The sequence below is a fragment of the Taudactylus pleione genome, unplaced genomic scaffold (genome assembly GCF_031769625.1).
Source record: "Taudactylus pleione unplaced genomic scaffold, aTauple2 ptg000007l, whole genome shotgun sequence".
Classification (NCBI taxonomy): domain Eukaryota; kingdom Metazoa; phylum Chordata; class Amphibia; order Anura; family Myobatrachidae; genus Taudactylus; species Taudactylus pleione.
In genome coordinates, this window is record NW_028284410.1 from 24,481,785 (window position 1) to 24,505,090 (window position 23,306).

The following is a 23,306-nucleotide window of genomic DNA, read 5'->3' on the forward strand; positions in this document are numbered from 1 at the left end:
TGTGTCATAAGTCTGTTAAAGGGTGGCGTAACCGCAAAAGTGCACTCCAAAAAAATAAAAAATTCTTCTTTTCTGTGTTGTGAATTGTGTGCGCTGTAGCCGCACGTGCATCAACAAAGGAGCAGCGCCAAGCGTGCGCCTGTATCATAAGTAAAGGGTGGTGTAACCCCCAAAGTGCGCTCAACAAAATATAAACAATTCTTTTTTTTCTGTTTGTGTGCACCTTAGCCGCACGTATATATATCAATATAACATAAATGGAGGACCAAACGTTGTCCGATAAAAATAAAATAGGGAAAGATCAAGAACCACTTCCTCCTAGTGCTGAAGCTGCTGCCACTAGTCATGACATGGATGATAAAATGCCATCAACGTCGTCTGCCAAGATTGATGCCCAATGTCATAGTAAAGGGCATATAAAATCCCAAATGACAAAGTTCAGGAAAATGACCTTAAAAAAAACACTTAAATCATCTGAGGAGAAACGTAAATTTGCCAATATGCCATTTACGACATGGAGTGGCAAGGAACGGCTAAGATCTTTCCCTATCTTCATGACTAGTGGTTCAGCTTCACATGACGATGGAAGCCTTCCTCCCGCTACAAAAATCAAACGAGTTAAGCTGGCAAAAGCACAGCGAAGAACTGTGCGTTCTAAGAAGATATCACAAATCCCCAAGGAGAGTCCAAGTGTGGTGGCGGTTGCGATGCGTGACGTTCCCAGCACTGGAAGGGAAGAGGTGGCTCTTTCCACCATTTGCACGCCCCCTGCAAGTGCTGAAAGGAGCACCCACAGTCCACTTGCTGATATGCAAATTGAAGATGTCACTGTTGAAGTACAACAGGATGAGGATACTGGTGTAGCTGGCGCTGAGGAGGAAGTTGGCGAAGAAGATTCTGATGGTGATGTGGTTTGTTTAAATCAGGCTCCGGGGGAGACAGTTGTTGTCCGTGGGATGAAAAAGCCCATCACGGTCATGCCTGGGCAGAAAACCAAACATTCCACCTCTTTGGTCTGGCAATATTTCTATCCAAATCCGGACAACAACTGTCTTGCCATATGTACCATATGTAAAGCTGAAATAAGTAGGGGTAGGGACGTTAAACACCTAGGAACATCCTCCCTTATATGTCACCTGCAGCGCGTTCATAAAAGCTTACTGTCAAGTTCAGAAACGTTGGCTAAGACCGTAAGCAGTCCAGGGACACCTAAATCCATTTGTCCTGTTGTATCCAAGCGCCTGCAAACCACACCGTCAACTCCCTCCTCGTTAATTTCCTCCTTAGTCAGGATCGGAAGTAGTCCTGCAGGCCATGTCACTGGCATGACTGACTCTCCTATCCGGGATTCCTCCAGAGGATCCTGCATTGCTACGCCTACTGCTGCTGTTGCTGCTGGGAGTCGTTCATCATCCCAGAGAGGAAGTAGGAACACCACTACTTTTACTAAACAATTGACCCTCCAACAGTCCTTAGCGAGGAAGATGAAATACGACAGCAGTCATCCTGAAGCAAAATGTATAACTGAGGCCTTGACTGCTATGTTGGTGTTAGATGTGCGCCCGGTATCCACCATTAGTGCAGTGGGATTTAGACAATTGATGGAGGTAGTGTGTCCCTGGTTCCAAATCCCGTCTAGATTCCACTTCACTAGGCAGGCGATACCGAGACTGTACAGAAACGTTAGAAAAAGTGTCCTCAGTGTCCTGAAAAATGCCGTTGTACACAATGTCCACTTAACCACGGACATGTGGACAAGTGGAACAGGGCAGACTAAGGACTATATGACTGTGACAGCCCACTGGGTAGATGTATTACCTTACGCAGCAACAACAGCAGCGTCACCAGTGGCAGCATCTCAGAAACGCCAGCTCGTTCCAAGGCAGGCTACACTGTGTAGCACCAGTTTCAGTGAGAGGCACACCGCCGACAACCTCTTAGAGAAACTGAGGGAAATCATCGCCCAGTGGCTTACCCCACTTAGACTCTCCTGGGGATTTGTGATATCTGACAACGCCACCAATATTGTGCGGGCATTACATCTGGGAAAATTCCAGCATGTCCCATGTTTTGCTCACACAATAAATTTGGTGGTGCAGAATTTTCTGAAAAACGACAGGGGCGTGCAGGAGACGCTTTGGGTGGCCCGAAAAATTTCTGGCCACTTTCACCATTCAGCGACTGCGTGCCGAAGACTGGAGAACCAGCAAACACTCTTGAACCTGCCCCGCCATCACCTAAAGCAAGAGGTTGTGATGCGGTGGAACTCAACCCTCTATATCCTTCAGAGGATGGAGGAGCAGCAAAAGGCCATTCAAGCCTATACATCCACCTATGACATAGGCAAATGAGGGGGTATGCACCTGACTCAAGCGCAGTGGAGAATGATTTCCGGGTTGTGCAAGGTTCTCCAGCCCTTTGAACTGAGTTCACGTGTGGCAAGTTCGGACACTGCCAGCTTGAGTCAGGTCATTCCCCTCATCAGGCTTTTGCAGAAACAGCTGGAGAAAGTGAAGGAGGAGCTAAGACGGAGCGATTCCGCTCGCCATGTGGGACTTGTGGATGAAGCCCTTCATTCTCTTTGCCAGGATTCCAGGGTGGTCAGTCTGTTGAAATCAGACCACTACATTTTGGCCACCGTGCTCGATCCTAGGTTTAAAGCCTATGTGGTGTCTCTCTTTCTGGCCGACACAAGCCTGCAGAGGTGCAAAGACCTGCTGGTGAAAACACTGTCAGCTGAAGTGGAATGTGACACGTCAACAGCTCCTTCTTCACTTTCTCCCGCAACTGGGGCTGCCAGGAAATAACTTAGGTATCCTAAGCAACCCGCTGGCGGTGATGCAGGGCAGGCAGGACCAAGTTTGGACATATGGTCCGGACTGAAGGAACTGGCAACAATTTCTGACATGTCTACTGTCACTGCATATGATACTGTCACCATTGACAGAATGGTGGAGGATTACATCAATGACAGCATCCAAGTAGGGATGTCAGATAGTCCATACCTGTATTGGCAGGAAAAAGAGGCAATTTGGAGGCCCCTGTACCAACTGGCTTTATTTTACCTGAGTTGCCCCCCCTCCAGTGTGTACTCCGAAAGAGTGTTTAGTGCAGCCGGGAACCTTGTCAGCGAAAGGCATTGGAGGTTGCTTCCACAAAATGTGGAGAAGATGATGTTCATAAAAATGAATTAACTCTTCCAGGGAGACCAGCCTCCAGAACGTACAGAGGGACCTGTGGTGGTGGATTCCAGCGGGGACGAATTAATACTCTGTGAGGATGAGGATGTACACAACACTGAAGAGGGTGAGGAATCGGTAGATGAGGAGGATGAGGACGACATCTTGCCTCCGTAGAGCCAGTTTGTGCAGGGACAGATTAATTGCCAGCTTGTTTTGTGGGGGCCCAAACTAACCAATCATTTCAGCCACAGTCGTGTGGCAGACCCTGGCGCTGAAATGATTGGTTTGTTATGTTTATACAACATAAGGGTGGGTGGAAGGGCCCAAGGACAATTCCATCTTGCACCCTCTTTTTTTTTCTTTGCATTATGTACTGTTTGGGGCCTAGTTTTTCAAACTGCCATCCTGTCTGCCACTGCAGTTTCACTCCTAGATGGGCCACGTGTTTGTGCCGCCCTCTTGTGTCGCTTGGCATAGTCATCCAGCTACCTCGGTGCAACCTTTTGGACATAAAAACAATATTGTGAGGTGTGAGGTGTTCTGAGAACTGAAAACACGGAAGGGTGGTTTTGGCAAAACCAATCCAGATCCAAAACACGAAGAAAGATCCAAAACCAAAACAAAAAACAAGAAAAGTGGCCGTTGCACACCCCTAGTATAAACACAATAAAAGCATAGAACAATAAATAATCAGTAAAATAGTAATTTTATATTGTGGTGTTCATAAATTACTTTTTATATATCTTTCTTACTCCTGAGGAAGTTTGCACCAGCAACCAAAGTGCATCAGGCTGTTCCTTTACATCAGGGATGGGGAACTTCAGGCCCAGGGGCCATATAAGGCCCGCGGAATCATTTGGTCTGACCCTCAGAGATTTTTTCTGCTAGCCTCATCTGGCTAGCAGGGTGCCTAGAATGGCACCTTGCAGCCAGAATCTATGCAGCAGTGCCGCCTGGAGCTTCCTTAGGATGCTTCAGACAGTCACAGACAGTCACAATACCTTACAGCTCCCCAGAGCATCCTCAGGATGCTCCGGACAATGCTGTAATCACCAGCGATTGTGACCCCGCTACTGTGTGACATCACACGGAGGGGGCATGGCCTGTACTGGACCCGCGAATAATGTTATATATATCAAAATGGTCCTCAGCAGGAAAAAGGTTCCCCACCCCTGCTCTAAAAGGACATCTGCCGCTGGATTCCCTGTCATTTAATCAAAATATCCCACATAAGCATACTGATGTACAATCATATTTAAGGTTTTATTGTCAATTAAGCAATTTTTTTATGCAATATCTACATTTTTGTGATCTATGTCTCATTTTATCCGATACATGGAGTATTGCTAATGTTATTGGTGTCACTTGGGAACCTTAGTGGAATGCCCAGATGATATACAGTGTTTGAAGCATATATGAATATATTTGAGTTACATGGTTTATTCACCTTTTTTTTTATTATATACACCAATTATGTACATACTACAGTGTTGTTCTTTATTGGAAATGTTCTGTATTATATGGAAGAACCTACACATTAGAGCCACACAGAATTATCATGCATGAGCACAGTGGCGGACTGGGCCGGGGGGCAGGGTGCCATGTGCCCCCCGGGCCGCACTGTCACTTGGTGTCCTGGGCCGCCTCCTCAGCAGAGAAAAACACTGGTGGTCCAGTGGTTAATTGGCTGCAGCCGCAACCCGACTGTCACAAGTGAGTCACTCACTTGTCCCCCAGCTGTCCCGGACACTGACTCCTCAGCTCAGAGGAGGTTTGGCACTGCTCGCCTCCCGGAGGCACGTACCGGGAGGCGAAGCAATGTGAAGGACGCCACAGCCCGGCACAGTACAATGAGCAGAAGGGAGGGGGGGGGCGTTCTAGTCAATTTAATGGGGCCTCGCCTCATAGGGGCGCAGGGTGGCTGTGCAGAGCAGAGATTATAACATGGAGAGGGCAGTGCCACAAGCTGGCAGTATTTCCCTGCCTCTGGTCTGTCCTCTCCCAGACTCAATCATTAGTACAGGCGGCCACCGCGGAGCTACTGTACAGGTCTCATGGGATTCTGCATCAACATCTCACGAGACTTGCTTCCAGGACTCTTCTTCAATCCCTCTGTCTCCTCTGCTCACTGAAGACTGAACTGAGCTCCACCTTCCTCTTGCAGTTAGAAGCCCTCCTCGCCCCTCCCCCTGCAGTGCAGCAAAATAATCAACCCTTTCCCCCTGCAGACCGACACCCACTTTCCCTCTGCAGCCAGAAACACCCCTTCCCCCTGTAGTGCAGCTTGTACCCCCCTGCCCCTGGCAAACTGAAACCCCCTTTCCCTCTGCAGCTAGAAAGAAGCCTCCCTTCTCTCAACAGTACAGCCCGAATTTGCACCCCTCCCCCACCCTTCCTGCAGATATAAACCCACCTTCCCCTGCAGCCCAAATGCCCCTTTCTCCTGGAGACAGAAACCCATCTTGCCTTGTAGCAAGAAGCCCCCCTCCCCCCAGCAGTCCAAATTCCCTCTTGTCCCTGCAGCCTGAAGCTTTATAGTTTCTTCAGCTGCACTATAAAGAATTAGGAGTGAAGAAAATTATGAGACAGCTACACCCCAGTCTCCAGTCATGGGCACATGGGTAAGTCAAACTTGCAAATGTTGTCATCTCTCTCTCTTACTGACAGAGAGAGAGAGATGACAACTTGTCCATCTGCACTGTGAAGCGCCGTCCAATGAGTTCTGAAGCATTTGACTGAATATGAGCATATAATATTGCCCGAAACACTTCAGAATTCATTCTGCTGCTTTTGTCAGCAGTCACATCATCAATAAATACAAGGGAACCAGTTCCATTGGCAGCCATACATGCCCACGCCATGACACTACCACCACCATGCTTCACTGATGAGGTGGTATGTTTTGGATCATGAGCAGTTCATTTCCTTCTCCATTCTCTTCTCTTCCCATCACTCTGGTACAAGTTGATCTTTGTCTCATCTGTCCATAGGATGTTGTTCCAGAACTGTAATGGCTTTTTTAGATGTTGTTTGGCAAACTCTAATCTGGTCTTCCTGTTTTTGTGGCTCACCAATGGTTTACATCTTGTGGTGAACCCTCTATATTCACTCTTGTGAAGTCTTCTCTTGATTGTTGACTTTGACACGTATACACTTACCTCCTGGAGAGTGTTCTTGATTTGAACAACTGTTGTGAAGGGGTTTTTCTTCACCAGGGAAATAATTCTTCTGTCATCCACCACAGTTGTTTTCCGTGGTCTTCCAGGTCTTTTGGTGTTGCTGAGCTCTCCGGTGCGTTCTTTCTTTTTAAGAATGTTCCAAACACTTGATTTGGCCACACCTAATGTTTTTGCTATCTCTCTGATGGGTTTGTTTTGATTTTTCAGCCTAATGATGGCTTGCTTCACTGATAGTGACAGCTCTTTGGAGCTCATATAGAGAGTCGACAGCAACTGATTCCAAATGCAAATGTCACACCTAGAATCAACTCCAGACCTTTTACCTGCTTAATTGATAATTAAATAACGAGGGAATAGCCCACACCTGTCCATGAAATAGTTTTTGAGTTGATAGTCCCATTACTTTTGGCCCCTTAAAAAGTGGGAGGCACATATAGAAACCGTTCCTGCACCGTTCACCTCATTTGGATATAATTACCCTCAAATTAAATCTGAAAGTCTGCAGTTAAAGCACATCTTGTTTGTTTCATTTCAAAACCATTGTGGTGGTGAATAGAGGCCAAAATCTGAAAATTCTGTCAATGTCCCAATATTTATGGACCTGACTGTATCTGTATATGAATATATATGATATATATGATTATATATATGTCCTGTATGCATATATACTATATATATATATATATATATATATTGTGACACAGTCAGGTTAGGGGGTCCCTCTCCTGGGTAGAGGACTCCTTCCTTACACACACAGCAGCTGGGAAACAGTACGCCAGACTGGATTCGAGTACAAGCTGGTCGGCGCCAGTCTTTATTGTACAATGTCAGAAATAACATAAAGAAAAACAAACATAAATCCTAGCCCTGTCGGGGTACTAACTTCACAAGTGACTTCCCTCACTACAAGAACCTGGCAGGGCCTAATGCCCTCGCCAGCAACAAAGGCACAGCACAGCACTTACAAGCAGGTTTTCAAGTGTCTCTGAGCAAACTCCCTGCCTGCTCTCCCAGGTGAGACACTCAGCCCTAAACACACTAGGCTTATATTGGCCACTCTCAGGTGGAAACCCTAACAAGCCTGTTACCAGGCTGCAAGGCCCAAAACCTGGAGCGGCCATGGGTGGAGCCCTCCCTCTCCTCTCACCCACAACCCCCAGGTCCCAAACCAGCTTTTCAAAAAGCCGAGACTCAAGCCTGCTACACTGCAGACTTTCTCCTGGGGGTTTAAAACACATAAGACAGGAATCTGGGACAAATATACCTGCCACAGACCACTTTACCAGTGATCCTATCACATATCCCCCCCCCCTTTGTTTCGACCTGTGGGGCGGAACAACTGAAGCCCCCAAACAATGAACGCGTGACAACGCGTCTGCATTGGCCAACTGGCTTCCTGGCCTATGTTCCACTGAAAATTTAAAAGTTTGTAACGCCAAGAACCATCTCGTAATTCTCGCATTACTGTCCTTATTTTCGGACATCCACTTCAAAGGGGCATGATCAGTGATCAATTTGAACTTTCTTCCAACCAAGTAGTACCTGAGAGCCTCTAACGCCCACTTTATGGCCAACGCCTCCTTCTCCACTGTGGCATCGGGTAGGCATCGAATTTTGAAACACTGTTGAACTTTCGGAAGTCATTGCAGAAACGCACACTCCCGTCGGGCTTTGGAATCAACACAATGGGACTTGACCATTCACTATGTGATTCTTCAATAACCCCTAACTCTAGCATATTTTTAATTTCTTTCGACACCGATTCTCTTTGTGCTTCTGGTAACCTATAGGGCTTTAGATTAACTTTAACCCCTGGGTCAGTGATGATGTCATGTTTAACGACCGAGGTTTTCCCAGGTACGTCAGAGAACAGCACCCTGTTTCTGATCAGAAACTCCTTGACCTCTTGTTGTTGAATTGCCGACAGAGTTTTTGCCACTGTCACTTCGGGAACTAAGGGCCCTGGATTTACTGGAGGGGCTCGGACGTCCGACAGTACCGTTCTATCTTTCCAGGGCTTTAACAGATTTATATGGTATATCTGTTCCGGCTTTCTTTTCCCCGGCTGGTAAACTTTGTAATTGACCTGTCCCACTCTTTCTAAGATTTCAAAGGGCCCTTGCCATTTAGCCAAAAGTTTATTTTCCACCGTGGGAACCAACACTAACACTCTGTCCCCAGGAGCAAAGCTGCGTAACCGAGCATTGTGGTTGTATACCCTCTGCTGTGCCTGTTGAGCCTGTTTCAGGTGCTCTCTCACTATCGGCACCTCTATAATAGGCAATGGAACTAGTGGACCCTTAAAATGTGGTCTGGGAGCATGATACTGACACTCAGGGCAGGATGCGCAAAAGTCAGACACCTCTTTATGGAGCCCGGGCCAGAAAAACCTCTGCACTATTCGCTCAGTGGTTTTCTCTACCCCTAGATGGCCTGCCGTTATATGACCATGGGCCAGATCCAACACTGTTCTTCTGTAGGCTTTGGGAACTATTAGTTGTTCCACAATATCTTCCCCCTTCTTAGTCACTTGATATAACAATTCCTGACACATTACCATGTGGGGATAGGACAAAGGACTATCAGGGTCTACGGGTTTACCATCAACTACTTTTACATTCTCCCTGGCTTTTACCAAAGTAGGGTCATTCAACTGCTCCACGGCAAAGACCTCTCTTCTGACCTCTAAATCAGGCAGACGATCTACTGGCCCAACAACACTTCCCACCTCAATGGGAGGCACATCAGTTGGCGGGCCACCGTCACGATCCGCATTCTCTAGTTCGCCAACCATAGTAGAAAAATGGAATAACTCTGACTCAGAAGAAACTCCCTCCTCCACTACATCGACAACCTTCTCAAATGGACCGGGGTTGTTCACTTCTGGAACAAAACGACTTTCCCACAACTTCCAGAAGTGAGCAAAGTCTCTCCCCAATATTGCATCGTACATCAGACCATGCACCAAACCCACAGAAACTATAGCCGAACCACATGGTGTCTCGATGTTCACCTCGGCAGTAACATAATATCGAGTATCCCCATGTATGCAGGTCACACCAACAGTTTTCCCTTTATGCCTCAAGGGGTTCACCAGCTCAGCTTTCATAAGTGTCACCAAGCTACCAGAGTCTAACAGTGCCTCTACTCGGTTGCCATCTACAGTGAGTACACACATGTGCTTATCAGTCTCAGCCTGCCGGTCAGCCGTACAGGCTGTCTGTGCAAAGAAAGACGCCCTGCGGTAGACATGAGCAGTATCACATTGCATAGGTTCAGTTGTAAGTGAACAATTAGCGGCAATATGGCCGAAGTCACCACATCAGAAACACTGAGTCATATTAATGTCTATTCGTTTACAGGGCAAGAACCTTCCTGGCCTGGCAGGCCTGTCTCCAGGTTCTACACCCTCAGTCTTAGGTACATTCCACCACCCAGCACCCTTCTCCCCTGGAACAGTCTTACCAGTGTCTGTGGGAGTTCGCCGTTGCGCCATCGGGGCTCGGTGGGGCATACTCATCAGCTCCTCAGCCGCCACGTACCTCTCCACCAGCTCAACCAACTGGTCCGCGGACTTAGGGTCTGCATGGCTCACCCACTTGCGCAGAGTCACAGGTAATGATCGCAGGTACCGGTCCATCACGACCCTTTCCACGATCTGTGGTCCCGTCAGCGTCTCGGGCTGTAGCCATTTTGAGGACAGATGGACGAGGTTATGCATCTGTGAACGTGGAGGCTTGTCCATATGGAACTCCCAGCGCTGGACCCGTTGGGCACGAACAAAGGTGGTGACTCCCAAGCGAGTTAGGATCTCCTGTTTTAGTTTTTTATAGTCCTTGGCATCAGCCAGGCATAAGTCGAAATAGGCCTTTTGTGGCTCCCCAGACAGAAAAGGTGCCACCAGACTTGCCCACTGCTCCTTGGGCCAACTCTCCCTTTCGGCCGTTCTTTCAAATGCGGTGAGATAGGCCTCCACATCATCGCCCGAAATCATCTTTTGGAGGAAGTGACTGGATCGTATGGAGTGAGTGGTGGTGGGAGGACCAGTAGTAACATCTCTGGGCCGGGCGACCAGGTGCTGTACCACCTCTTTTATGGCCTGGCAGGTTTCCTCGATGGCGACCTGTTGTTGCCTCTGGGCTATCTCCAAGGCCAACAGTTGCACCCTGGTGGATTCCTGCTGAGCCCAGGTAGATTCCTGCTGAAGTTTGTTCGTCTCCTGCTGAGCTCTGGTAGATTCCTGCTGAGCTCTGGTAGATTCCTGCTGAAGTTTGTTTGTCTCCTGCTGAGCTGCTGTAGCTTGGAGCAAGGCCTTAATAATGTCCTCCATTTTGTCCTGGGGTGTAGGTTGGAAGCTGAACCTTGCCTCTTTGAGCATTGGCTGACGCCTCCTCTATGGGACTCCAAGGACAGTCCCTTTAATTTTTAAACGGAAAGTTTTCCTCTCGCTGCAACTTCAGTGTGTGTGGTTGCCCGCATTCTCCACCATATTGTGACACAGTCAGGTTAGGGGGTCCCTCTCCTGGGTAGAGGACTCCTTCCTTACACACACAGCAGCTGGGAAACAGTACGCCAGACTGGATTCGAGTACAAGCTGGTCAGCGCCAGTCTTTATTGTACAATGTCAGAAATAACATAAAGAAAAACAAACATAAATCCTAGCCCTGTCGGGGCACTAACTTCACAAGTGACTTCCCTCACTACAAGAACCTGGCAAGGCCTAATGCCCTCGCCAGCAACAAAGGCACAGCACAAACAGGTTTTCAAGTGTCTCTGAGCAAACTCCCTGCCTGCTCTCCCAGGTGAGACACTCAGCCCTAAACACACTAGGCTTATATTGGCCACTCTCAGGTGGAAACCCTAACAAGCCTGTTACCAGGCTGCAAGGCCCAAAACCTGGAGCGGCCGTGGGTGGAGCCCTCCCTCTCCTCTCACGCACAACCCCCAGGTCCCAAACCGGCTTTTCAAAAAGCCGAGACTCAAGCCTGCTACACTGCAGACTTTCTCCTGGGGGTTTAAAACACATAAGACAGGAATCTGGGACAAATGTACCTGCCACAGACCACTTTACCAGTGATCCTATCACAATATATATATGTATATATATATATATATATATACACATATATATACACATACATACTGTACAACTGGGGGAGATGTTCAAGGTGCTAAGTGATAAATTCTCTGTAGCCACTGCTATGTGACCCTTATATTAGACACCTGTATGTATAAAAGCAGGTAACATAGCAAAAAATCACTATGGTATCTGACTTCACCATACCAAAGCACTTTGAGTCCTTTAGGAGAAAATCGCTATATAAATAAAATTATTATTATTATTATTGCATGGCAACGGAAATAATGCAGATGTTGCTTAAAAAAAAACAATAAGTGCGCTTTTGTGGCTTATCTATTATTATAAAAAAAACTCAATTTAACGATGGGCCGATACTTATGGGCCAGTGCCCTGGACTTGCCCCCCCAGGCTAGAAGGTGCCAGCCAGCCCCTGCATGAGCACTATTCTCTTTCAACTGTAAATTCAGCAGTGACATTTTGGAGAATGTAACTGGAGAATCCATCTTCTTTCTCAAGGATATTAGACTGGACAATTATTATTTCTTATCACCACTGTTCATAACAATAAGATATTATTATTTGCCCAAATGTATTCAAATACACTTGCAGGGACAAGGGCACAACAGGGTCTGCTGACCACGCTTCCATTAGTGGTGAGTTTCGGGGAGGGATCCTACAGATCCCTCTCCCAGTACATTTTGTGAAATGTAGCCATCTTTAGATGCCGTTCGCTACTGAGAATAGCTCTGTAATGGATCACTTTCCGGGGCTTGGTAGAATCGGCAAGAAAGCTTTTGCGAGCGAAAACTGGAGACTGCAGCAGATATCTCAGATATCAGCTGCGGCCCCCGGATACATACATTTGGTGGATATTATTTGTGAGTACCCCCTAAAACATAAATAATAATTGATAAATAGGCAACATAGAAGCATAACACCAGATGTGATAATATTAAAATCATACAGATTAGTTGCTCCTACAAATTAGCTCAGGATATGTTATATATAAATACATCAATACTTTTACAGCACCCCCATTTTTCCAGTTTTATTGAAATATATGCAGTTTAATGCCTCGTATACAAATTAAAGCATAGAACAATAAACAATTGGAGATAAACAAAAAGATTCTATGATTTATTTTTTTAAACAAAATTTTATCTAAATTTGACTCCTCAAAGTAGCCACCTGTTGCCAATATAACCGCCAAATACACTAGTGACATTCTTTCTACAATGGATATTAAATTTCAGAATGCAGTAGAGTGACATGTGAGGAAGGGGATAACCTCCTGGTATACAACTATGCTGTAATACTGCTATGCTGTCAAACTACTTTGCTGCACTGCAGTACTAGTGCTAAGCTGATGCAGTAACACTGCCTTGTAACTACTGGCACACTAATGTGCTGCTGTGGCTACATAATAAAGTTCATGATGATTCCGATGCCTTTCTATCAACATTTGAACGGAGTGGCCATTTAGCCAGGAATGACTAAAGGATTTTGAGATATTGCAACAGACTGAGGGCCTGGTTCAGCACGGATCGCAGCTGTGTAATTGCACACAATGAAGCTGTGAAAATATGCTAATGCCTGCCACCGCTCAGCCAGCATAGAGACGCTCCCACTACTGCCTTCTCACATCCGTAATACCTCGCAGTCCTGCGTATACATCGGTAACATCGGAGAACATCGGCTCCTTATGCACAATTACAGCAGGTCTGACCCATTGCAGAAAGTCTCGTCGCACGCAGTGAGTACTCAAGCTGCATAGGCAATCGCAGTGGCTAATTTATGCACGCCCATGAAACGGCGTTCAAACGTACAGGCACGCCTGCTTTTCTCCAACCACTTCCCAGTCACCACCCCCAAACGCTCATGGCCTGTCACTCACTCTGCGATGTATTCCACAGTATGTACGCAATCGCAGTGCGATCACAGTGCAAGTGCGGTGCATATGCATGTGCAGCACACAACAATCGGATGATCTGCGTATGCGGTTGCAATTGCGATCCATGCTGAATCAGGCCCTGAGACTTGCGTTTGGATGATTGCACTGGAGGGACAGCAGGTTGCCCGACCTCTGCTAACAAAGGATACCTAGGCAATGCAGGTCACTTTTTTACAGGCAGAGGGGGCTCAGCTAGCATTTATAGCCCTGTCTGCTGAGGAGTTGGTGGACTATGATAAAATAAAGTCTATTATTTGTGACCAGTTGGCTATGGATCCAGAATCATATCAACAGAGGTTCCACTCTGAGCATAACTGTGGCAGGGGCTAGCTGTTCCTGGGTCCTCTCCACCCCGGGATTTCTATTGATCATATGCAGTTCAGTCAGGAGAGGTCTTGTCCAACATGGTATGGAGTCAAGCCCAAGCCAGGTGCCGGCTATTGCTGAGTTCTCAGAGTATGTTTGTCCTGCCAGGCAAGGTCGCATACTGAGGCTAATTGCTCTCAGGTAGTTTGCTTTTTTTTTTACGAAGTCTTCACTACTGTGACCATGGGCTCACCGATGATTCAGGTACTGGCTCAGATTGATTATAAAGTGGTCAGGGGAATAGTGGATTTGGGGTCCGCCTATACTAATTATGCAGTGTCTACTCATAGATGAGAAAGTTTCTTATGACCAACCTATTCTTATTGGCTGTATACATGGGGATGTGTAAATGTATCCAAGTGCCCTAGACTCTTTAACTCTTATTGTGGAAAGTGACACTTTAAGGGTAGGGATTTGCACTTCTTTGCCAATTTTTGTGTTGCTTGGTCGGGACTGGCCAAAATTCTCCTCCATTTGTAAAATAAAAAAGGACAGTTCACTGAGATTGCCTTCTGAAACCCTTATTTCCCCTTTCTCCTGATCTATTTTCTAAATGGTTAAAGATTGCAAAAAGCTGGAAACAGAGAAAAAAATCATAAGGATTTGGGGCCTCATTCAGAGCCGGACGCTCTGACCAGAGCGCTCGCTCTGAATCAGGGCCCTCCTCCATTAAAATGGAGCGTCCTCCTGGACGCTCGTATAGCTGTGGGTCACCACCCACAGCATATACGAGCGTTCAAAAAGATGGTCGCGATGGTCTTGACCATCGCGACCATCGGACTTGCGATGGAGACCCTTAGGTAGGGTCTCCCTGCCACAAGCCCTGGAGTGATTTTGGCTTTATCAGAGCCAAAATCACTCCCACTGACATCACTAGTGATGTCAGTGGGGCCGGCTTCAGACGGTAGGCGTTCCCATGGGATCGTCTCCGTCTGGCAGGCACGCTCCCGGCACGCCCACCAAAGGGGGCGTGCTGTCAATCAACATCGACAGCACGCCCCCTTTGGTGCAAGACCCGGAGCGACAGCTTGGCTGTCGCAGTCCGGGTCTCGCGCAAGCGCACGATGGAGCTCCCTCCGTCGTGCGCATGCGCAGTGGGGAACATCGACCCACTTGCGAGCGTACTGCCGCTTGCGAGTGGGTCTGAATGACCCCCTTGGTCTCCAAGGCAGTGTTAATGGAAGAGGACATTGATATGTATAGATCTGATGGTATTGTTGATTTACATGAATCTATGGACATCAATATTGATGTGCAGGAATCTACTGACCTGGACTGTTATGGATACACATGATTAAGCTGATATTGTCAATGATATGTCTGAATCTGCTGATATTGATTTACTTTGTGATGCATGATGAATGGACGTGAAATCAATGTTAGGGGGAATTTGCATAATGCTAATGTAAATCTTCATGATAATAAAGATGATTGGGGTTAGGAAGTATTAATGATGAAACTGTGTCTCTCCCTCTTGCACCATTAACTAATATCAGAACTGCTCAACAGTAATGCTGGCCATACACCTACACGACCAGCATAAGATCAGATTCATCATACGATTTCCCTACGATTCCCCGGAGCTCCCTGGCAGTCCCGGCAGCATATTTGTTGTTTTTCTTAGCACAGGACCTGTCGTAAGATCGATCCTGTGCCTCACATGCTCATAAGGGAAACAGTCATTGAAATGACTTGAATTGCTGCGCGATGGATCGCATGAACAAAATAAATGGCACGATCTGCACAAGGTACGATGGACAAGATGTGCTGCACATCTGATCATACGATCCAATTATAGGAGCTGCGGGAGCTCGCATCGGATCGTATCTCACTAAAATAATACACGATTTTCACAAGATCCATCTTATGACTCATTGAAAAGTGGGCAATCGGCCCGAAATCGTGTAGGTGTATGGGTGCCTTAAGATCCAGCACTCAGTAAAGCTTTTGAAAAATTTAGTGGCTGTTGATAGTCAATTTAATTAACATCCCTCTTTTTGTTTTATGAAATTATATTTTGTATAGAAGAGATCAACAGACAAACTGGTGAAATCATTCAGCAATTGACAGCTCCCATCTCTTTCTATAACCATGTTCAATATTCACTACGAGAGGAGAGCTTGGGGGAAGCGCAGCACCTTTGTAAGTGCTGCGCACGCCCCACGGTGTGCTGAATTGGGGGTGTTCTGCAAGGAACCGCTCCCTTTCTGGAAGCGCTCGCGCTTTCAGCACGAGCAGAGGAACACCATCTAAACATTTTTCTTTTTTTTGGGGGGGGGGACGCAACAACGGGGAACTTTCGCCCTGAGCTCCACAATGTCTAGAACCGGCCCTGAATGTTGGTTTGGAGAATGCAATATGTTTGGATGTTCTGTCCCCTCAAATTCCTATCTCATATTTAAGTTGGAAACTGGAAAGTTTGTAACTCCACCATTGAGACAGAGCGCCTGATTCTGAGACGCATGCAGACTCACAGCCGCAGACATAGGAGACATTGGTCACACAGAGAAACTGCACCTGTCATAGGGCTGGTGCAAGTTTCAATGGTGCACCCGATCATGGCGTATAAGGACACAGCATTTCAGTATTACAGCATGCACAGATGCTAAAAGCGGGCATCTCAGGAAGAAGTTAGTAGCGGAATTTACATAAACTCACAGATGGGCGACCACCAATAGACACCGCTGCAAGCACTTTTGCGTGCAACTCAGGATCCGGCCCAGAATTGCTTGCTACACTTTGGTATTACTTATCAGTAGTTTCTATTGCAGTGGTCTCAAATAATTCTCCCTTTGAAGAGGTTACATTCCATGAAAGATGGGATTCCAAGACTCATAAGATAGAACCTGGCCCACCAGCCATTTTTTTTTGTCATGTACATCATGGGCCAAGATGGCGTTATCGTAATGCAAATTTTGTTATCCCAAGTTGAACTAGAGTGCCAGGCTTCCACTTCTGGTGGTCAAGGAATCCCCTCTAAGCAACTTCATCCCAGTCGCCTGGAGGCAAGTTAGGTGTTGACTCCCTCCCATGTCGACTCTTCAACTTTGTAAAACAAACGACACACCCTTGACATCCATATGAAAATGAGTTGTATTATGTGACTCAGTAGTCCCCATCCAGTTACAACCCATTCCCTGCTAACCTGTTACTGCTTGCATTCACAGATTGATGCAGATCCATGTGATTTTGGACCACTAATAGTAAGTGATATCTCAGAAAATGACGCATGTGCAGTAGTGTAAAAATCACTCATTTCTTCTGCAATCTTTATGACTGCCAGACAATACGGAGAGCATTTTAGTGATGCTAGACAATACAGATAGCATTTTAGTGAGCTATATAATACTCACAGCATTTTTAATGAGTACCATACAATACTGATAGCATGTTAGTGACTGCCATACACCACTGAATGCATTTTTGTGACCGCCAGACAATACGGAGAGCATTCAGTGAACACCATTTAATGCAGAGAACTTCACAGCAACCATCATATAATTCAGTGGCAGTCACAGTGACTGCTCTATAATGCAGAGAGCATCACAGTGCCTGCCATATAATACAGAGACCATCAGTGTCCACCGTATGCAGAGAGTGTTGCAGTGCCTACCATATAATTTAGACAATGTTGCAGTGCCTGCCATATGATGCAGAGTGTTGTAGTGCCCGCCAGATAATGCTGAGTGTTGCAGTGCCTTCCATGTAATGCAGGGAGTGTTGCAATGCCCACCATGTAATGCAGAGAGTATCGCAGTGCCCGCCATGTAATGTAGTGTTGCAGTGCCTGTTATGTAATATAGAGAGCACCGCAGTGACTGCCATATAACACAGAGACCATCAGCAGTGACCCACATTTAACACATATCATATGAATACACCACACACACAATTTTAATTAGGGGTGAGCGGGTTCGGATTTCTGAAATCCGAACCCCCCCGATCCAAGGCCGATCCAAGTCAGGCTCGACTTTTCCCGCCTGACTCGGATCTGAAATCGAGGCAAAATGTCATCATCCCGCCTTCCGAGTCTCGCGGGTTTTGGATCCTATATAAGGTACCCGCGTCGGCGCCATTTTCTCACTCGGCTGTGGACAGTGAAGAGGGAGGGTGGGAGTTAGGGCTGGCTGGGCTGTGAAGTGTAGTGTAGTGTAGTGCAGAGTAGTGTTGTGCTGTGCTGTGCTGCGCTGTGCTGCTGTTGTCCACTACTTCAAAGTCCATAGGGGCTGGCTGTGTTGTGCTGTGCTGCTGTTGTTAATAGGGGCTGTGTCCACTACTTCAAAGTCCATAGGGGCTGGCTGGACTGTGTTGTGCAGTCAGTTCTCCATAGGGGCTGTGTCCACTCCAAAGTCCTGTGCAGTGTCCCAGTCCTAAAGGGGTGCTGTAGTGTTGTCCAGGGGGTGCTCTGTCCATCAGGGGTGCTCCCCCCAAGTGCTAAAAAAATAATATATTTTCTGTGTTTGTGAATTGTGTGCGCAGTAGCCGCACGTGCATCAACAAAGTAGTGCCAAGCGTGCGCCTGTGTCATAAGTAAAGGGCCGGCTGGCTTGACCGTTAAAGGGTGCTGTAACCCCCAAAGTACACTCCAAACCAAAAAAAAATATTTTCTGTGTTTGTGAATTGTGTGCGCAGTAGCCGCACGTGCATCAACAAAGTAGTGCCAAGCGTGCGCCTGTGTCATAAGTAAAGGGCCGGCTGGCTTGACCGTTAAAGGGTGCTGTAACCCCCAAAGTACACTCCAGTCCAAACCAAAAAAAATAATATTTTCTGTGTTTGTGAATTGTGTGCGCAGTAGCCGCACGTGCATCAACAAAGGAGCAGCGCCAAGCGTGCGCCTGTGTCCCATAAGTAAAGAGCCGGCTGGCTCATTTCTTAAAGGCTGGTGTAACCCACAAAGTGCACTACTCTCCAGCAAAAATAAAAAATTATTTTCTGTGTTTAGCCGCACGTATATATCAAATCGATATAACATAAATGGAAGACCAAACTTTCTCCGATAAAAATAAAATAGAGAAAGATCAAGAACCACTTCCTCCTAGTGCTGAAGCTGCTGCCACTAGTCATGACATAGACGATAACATGCCCTCAACGTCGTCTGCCAAGGCCGATGCCCAATGTCATAATAAAGGGCACATACAATCCCAAATGACAAAGTTCAGGAAAATGACCTTAAAAAAACATTTAAATCAGCTGAAGAGAAACGTAAACTTGCCAATATGCCATTTACGACACGGAGTGGCAAGGAACGGCTAAGGTCGACCCCTAGTATGTTCATGACTAGTGGTACAGTTTCACATGACGATGGAAGCCCTCATCCCACTAAAAAAATCAAAAGAGTTAAGCTGGCAAAAGCACAGCGAAGAACTGTGCTTTCTAAGAAGATATCACAAATCCCCAAGGAGAGTCCAAGTGTGGTGGTGGTTGCGATGCCTGACCTTCCCAGCACTGGACGGGAAGAGGTGGCTCTTTCCACCATTTGCACGCCCCCTGCAAGTGCTGAAAGGAGCACCCACAGTCCACTTGCTGATATGCAAATTGAAGATGTCACTGTTGAAGTACAAAAGGATGAGGATACTGGTGTAGCTGGCGCTGAGGAGGAAGTTGGCGAGGAGGATTCTGATGGTGATGTGGTTTGTTTAAATCAGGCTCCGGGGGAGACAGTTGTTGTCCGTGGGATGAAAAAGCCCATCACGGTCATGACTGGGCAGAAGACCAAACATTCCACCTCTTTGGTCTGGCAATATTTCTATCCAAATCCGGACAACAACTGTCTTGCCATATGTACCTTATGTAAAGGTGGAATAAGTAGGGGTAGGGACGTTAACCACCTAGGAACATCCTCCCTTATACGGCACCTGCAGCGCGTTCATAATAAGTTACTGTCAAGTTCAGAAACTTTGGCTAAGACTGTAAGCAGTCCAGGGACACCTAAATCCATTTGTCCTGTTGTATCCAAGCGCCTGCAAACCACACCGTCAACTCCCTCCTCGTCAATTTCCTCCTTAGTCAGGATCGGAAGTAGTCCTGCAGGCCATGTCACTGGCATGACTGACTCTCCTATCCCGGATTCCTCCGGAGGATCCTGCATTGCTACGCCTCCTGCTGCCGCTGCTGTTGCTGCTGCTGGGAGTCGTTCATCATCCCAGAGAGGAAGTAGGAACACCACTACCTTTACTAAACAATTGACCCTCCAACAGTCCTTAGCGAGGAGGATGAAGTATGACAGCAGTCATCCTGAAGCAAAACGTATAACTGAGGCCTTGACTGCTATGTTGGTGTTAGACGTGCGTCCGGTATCCGCCATTAGTGCAGTGGGATTTAGACAATTGATGGAGGTAGTGTGTCCCCGGTTCCAAATCCCGTCTAGATTCCACTTCACTAGGCAGGCGATACCGAGACTGTACAGAAACGTCAGAAAAAGTGTCCTCAGTGTCCTGAAAAATGCCGTTGTACCCAATGTCCACTTAACCACGGACATGTGGACAAGTGGAACAGGGCAGACTAAGGACTATATGACTGTGACAGCCCACTGGGTAGATGTATCATGTTACGCAGCAACAGCAGCAGCGTCACCAGTCGCAGCATCTCAGAAACGCCAGCTCGTTCCAAGGCAGGCTACGCTGTGTATCACCGGTTTCAGTAAGAGGCACACCGCCGACAACCTCTTAGAGAAACAGGGAAATCATCGCCCAGTGGCTTACCCCACTTAGACTCTCCTGGGGATTTGTGATATCTGACAACGCCACCAATATTGTGCGGGCATTACATCTGGGCAAATTCCAGCACATCCCATGTTTTGCTCACACAATAAACTTGGTGGTGCAGAATTTTCTGAAAAGTGACAGGGGCGTGCAGGAGACGCTTTGGGTGGCCCGAAAAATTTCTGGCCACTTTCGCCATTCAGCGACTGCGTGCCGAAGACTGGAGCGCCAGCAAACACTCTTGAGCCTGCCCCGCCATCACCTGAAGCAAGAGGTTGTGACGCGGTGGAACTTAACCCTCTATATGCTTCAGAGGATGGAGGAGCAGCAAAAGGCCATTCAAGCCTATACATCCACCTATGACATAGGCAAAGGAGGGGGTATGACCTGACTCAAGCGCAGTGGAGAATGATTTCCGTGTTGTGCAAGGTTCTCCAGCCCTTCGAACTTGCCACACGTGAAGTCAGTTCAGACACTGCCAGCTTGAGTCAGGTCATTCCCCTCATCAGGCTTTTGCAGAAGCAGCTGGAGAAAGTGAAGGAGGAGCTAAGACGGAGCGATTCCGCTCGGCATGTGGGACTTGTGGATGAAGCCCTTCATTCGCTTTGCCAGGATTCCAGGGTGGTCAATCTGTTGAAATCAGACCACTACATTTTGGCCACCGTGCTCGATCCTAGGTTTAAAGCCTATGTGGTGTCTCTCTTTCTGGCCGACACAAGCCTGCAGAGGTGCAAAGACCTGCTGGTGAACACACTGTCAGCTGAAGCGGAATGTGACACGTCAACAGCTCCTTCTTCATTTTCTCCCGCAACTGGGGCTGCCAGGAAAAAACTTAGGTATCCTAAGCAACCCGCTGGCGGTGATGCAGGGCAGGCAGGACCAAGTTTGGACATCTGGTCCGGACTGAAGGACCTGGCAACAATTTCTGACATGTCTACTGTCTCTGCATATGATACTGTCACCATTGACAGAATGGTGGAGGATTACATCGGTGACAGCATCCAAGTAGGCATGTCAGACAGTCCATACCTGTACTGGCAGGAAAAAGAGGCAATTTGGAGGCCCCTGTACAAACTGGCTCTATTTTACCTGAGTTGCCCCCCCTCCAGTGTGTACTCCGAAAGAGTGTTTAGTGCAGCCGGGAACCTTGTCAGCGAAAGGCGTAGGAGGTTGCTTCCACAGAATGTGGAGAAGATGATGTTCATCAAAATGAATTATCAGCTCTTCCAGGGAGACCAGCCTCCAGAACGTACAGAGGGACCTGTGGTGGTGGATTCAAGTGGGGACGAGTTAATACTTTGTGAGGATGAGGATGTACACACTAAAGAGGGTGAGGAATCGGTGGATGAGGATGACATCTTGCCTCCGTAGAGCCAGTTTGTGCAGGGACAGATTAATTGCCAGCTTGTTTTGTGGGGGCCCAAACGAACCAATCATTTCAGCCACAGTTGTGTGGCAGACCCTGGCGCTGAAATGATTGGTTTGTTAAAGTGTGCATGTCCTGTTTATACAACATAAGGGTGGGTGGGAGGGCCCAAGGACAATTCCATCTTGCACCTCTTTTTTTTCTTTGCATTATGTACAGTTTGGGGCCTAGTTTTTCAAACTGCCATCCTGTCTGCCACTGCAGTATCACGCCTAGATGGGTCACGTGTTTGTGCCGCCCACTCGTGTCGCTTAGCATAGTCATCCAGCTACCTCGGTGCAACCTTTTGGACATAAAAACACTATTGTGAGGTGTGAGGTGTTCAGAATAGACTGGAAATGAGTGGAAATTAAGGTTATTGAGGTTAATAATAGCATAGGAGCAGAAAAACCTACAAATTCTGTGATTTTAGCTGTTTTTATGCTTTTTAAAAAAAAAATACAGATCCAAAACACAAAACCCAGAACCCAAAACATGGAAGGGTGGTTTTGGCAAAACCAATCCAGATCCAAAACACGAAGAAAGATCCAGATCCAAAACCAAAACACAAAACACGAAAAGTGGCCGGTGCACACCCCTAATTTTAATACACCTCCTTCCCACACACATTAATACTCCACCCCACCCCCACAGACAGTATTAAAACACATCACCCCCAGACAAGAAATAAATAATAAAACACATTTGATAAAAGAGTTAGGTCTCTGAAACATTGACCTTAAGCTGCGTGTCAGTCTTATTTTTCCTGTTAAAGGATCCTTGAGTGCCGTTCATCCTGTTTGTATATTTCTATTTCTACAAGGAAAAGGCATCGGGAAAACTATTTGATACTGCTTGAGTGCCGGGCAATTCAGACTGTGTGTGTGTGAATGTGTGTGTATATATATGTGTGTGTGTGTAACTATATATATATATATATATATATATATATATATATTTACCGCCGGCCGCATGGCCGGTGGTTCTAATTCTGACAACGGAAGCCCAGCAGGGGTGAAGATCCAAAAGCTAGAAAGGTATTAACCTATTTTTACCCCCTAACCCTCCCTTAGGGGTGCCTAACCCTAACTCCCCCCCCCCAAGTGCCTAGACCCTCTAAGTGCCTAAACCTAACCCCCCCTTCCCCACAGCCTAACCCTAAGTCTCCCAGGGGGGTGCCTAACCCCCCTTCCCCATGCCTAACCCTAACCTCTCGGGGGGGTGCCTAACCCCAAGTCGGGATTGCGACGCCTGTCATTTGTACCTTGCCGAGACTAGACAGTCAAGAAGCCGGCGGTCGGGATTTCATCCGTCAGCTCCCCGACTGCTTCCCATATATATATATATATATATATATATATATATATATATACCACAATGTAGGTGCTCACAAGGGTGGGAATGATAACACGATTTGCTGGGAAAGGCGGCGAAGTTAGTCA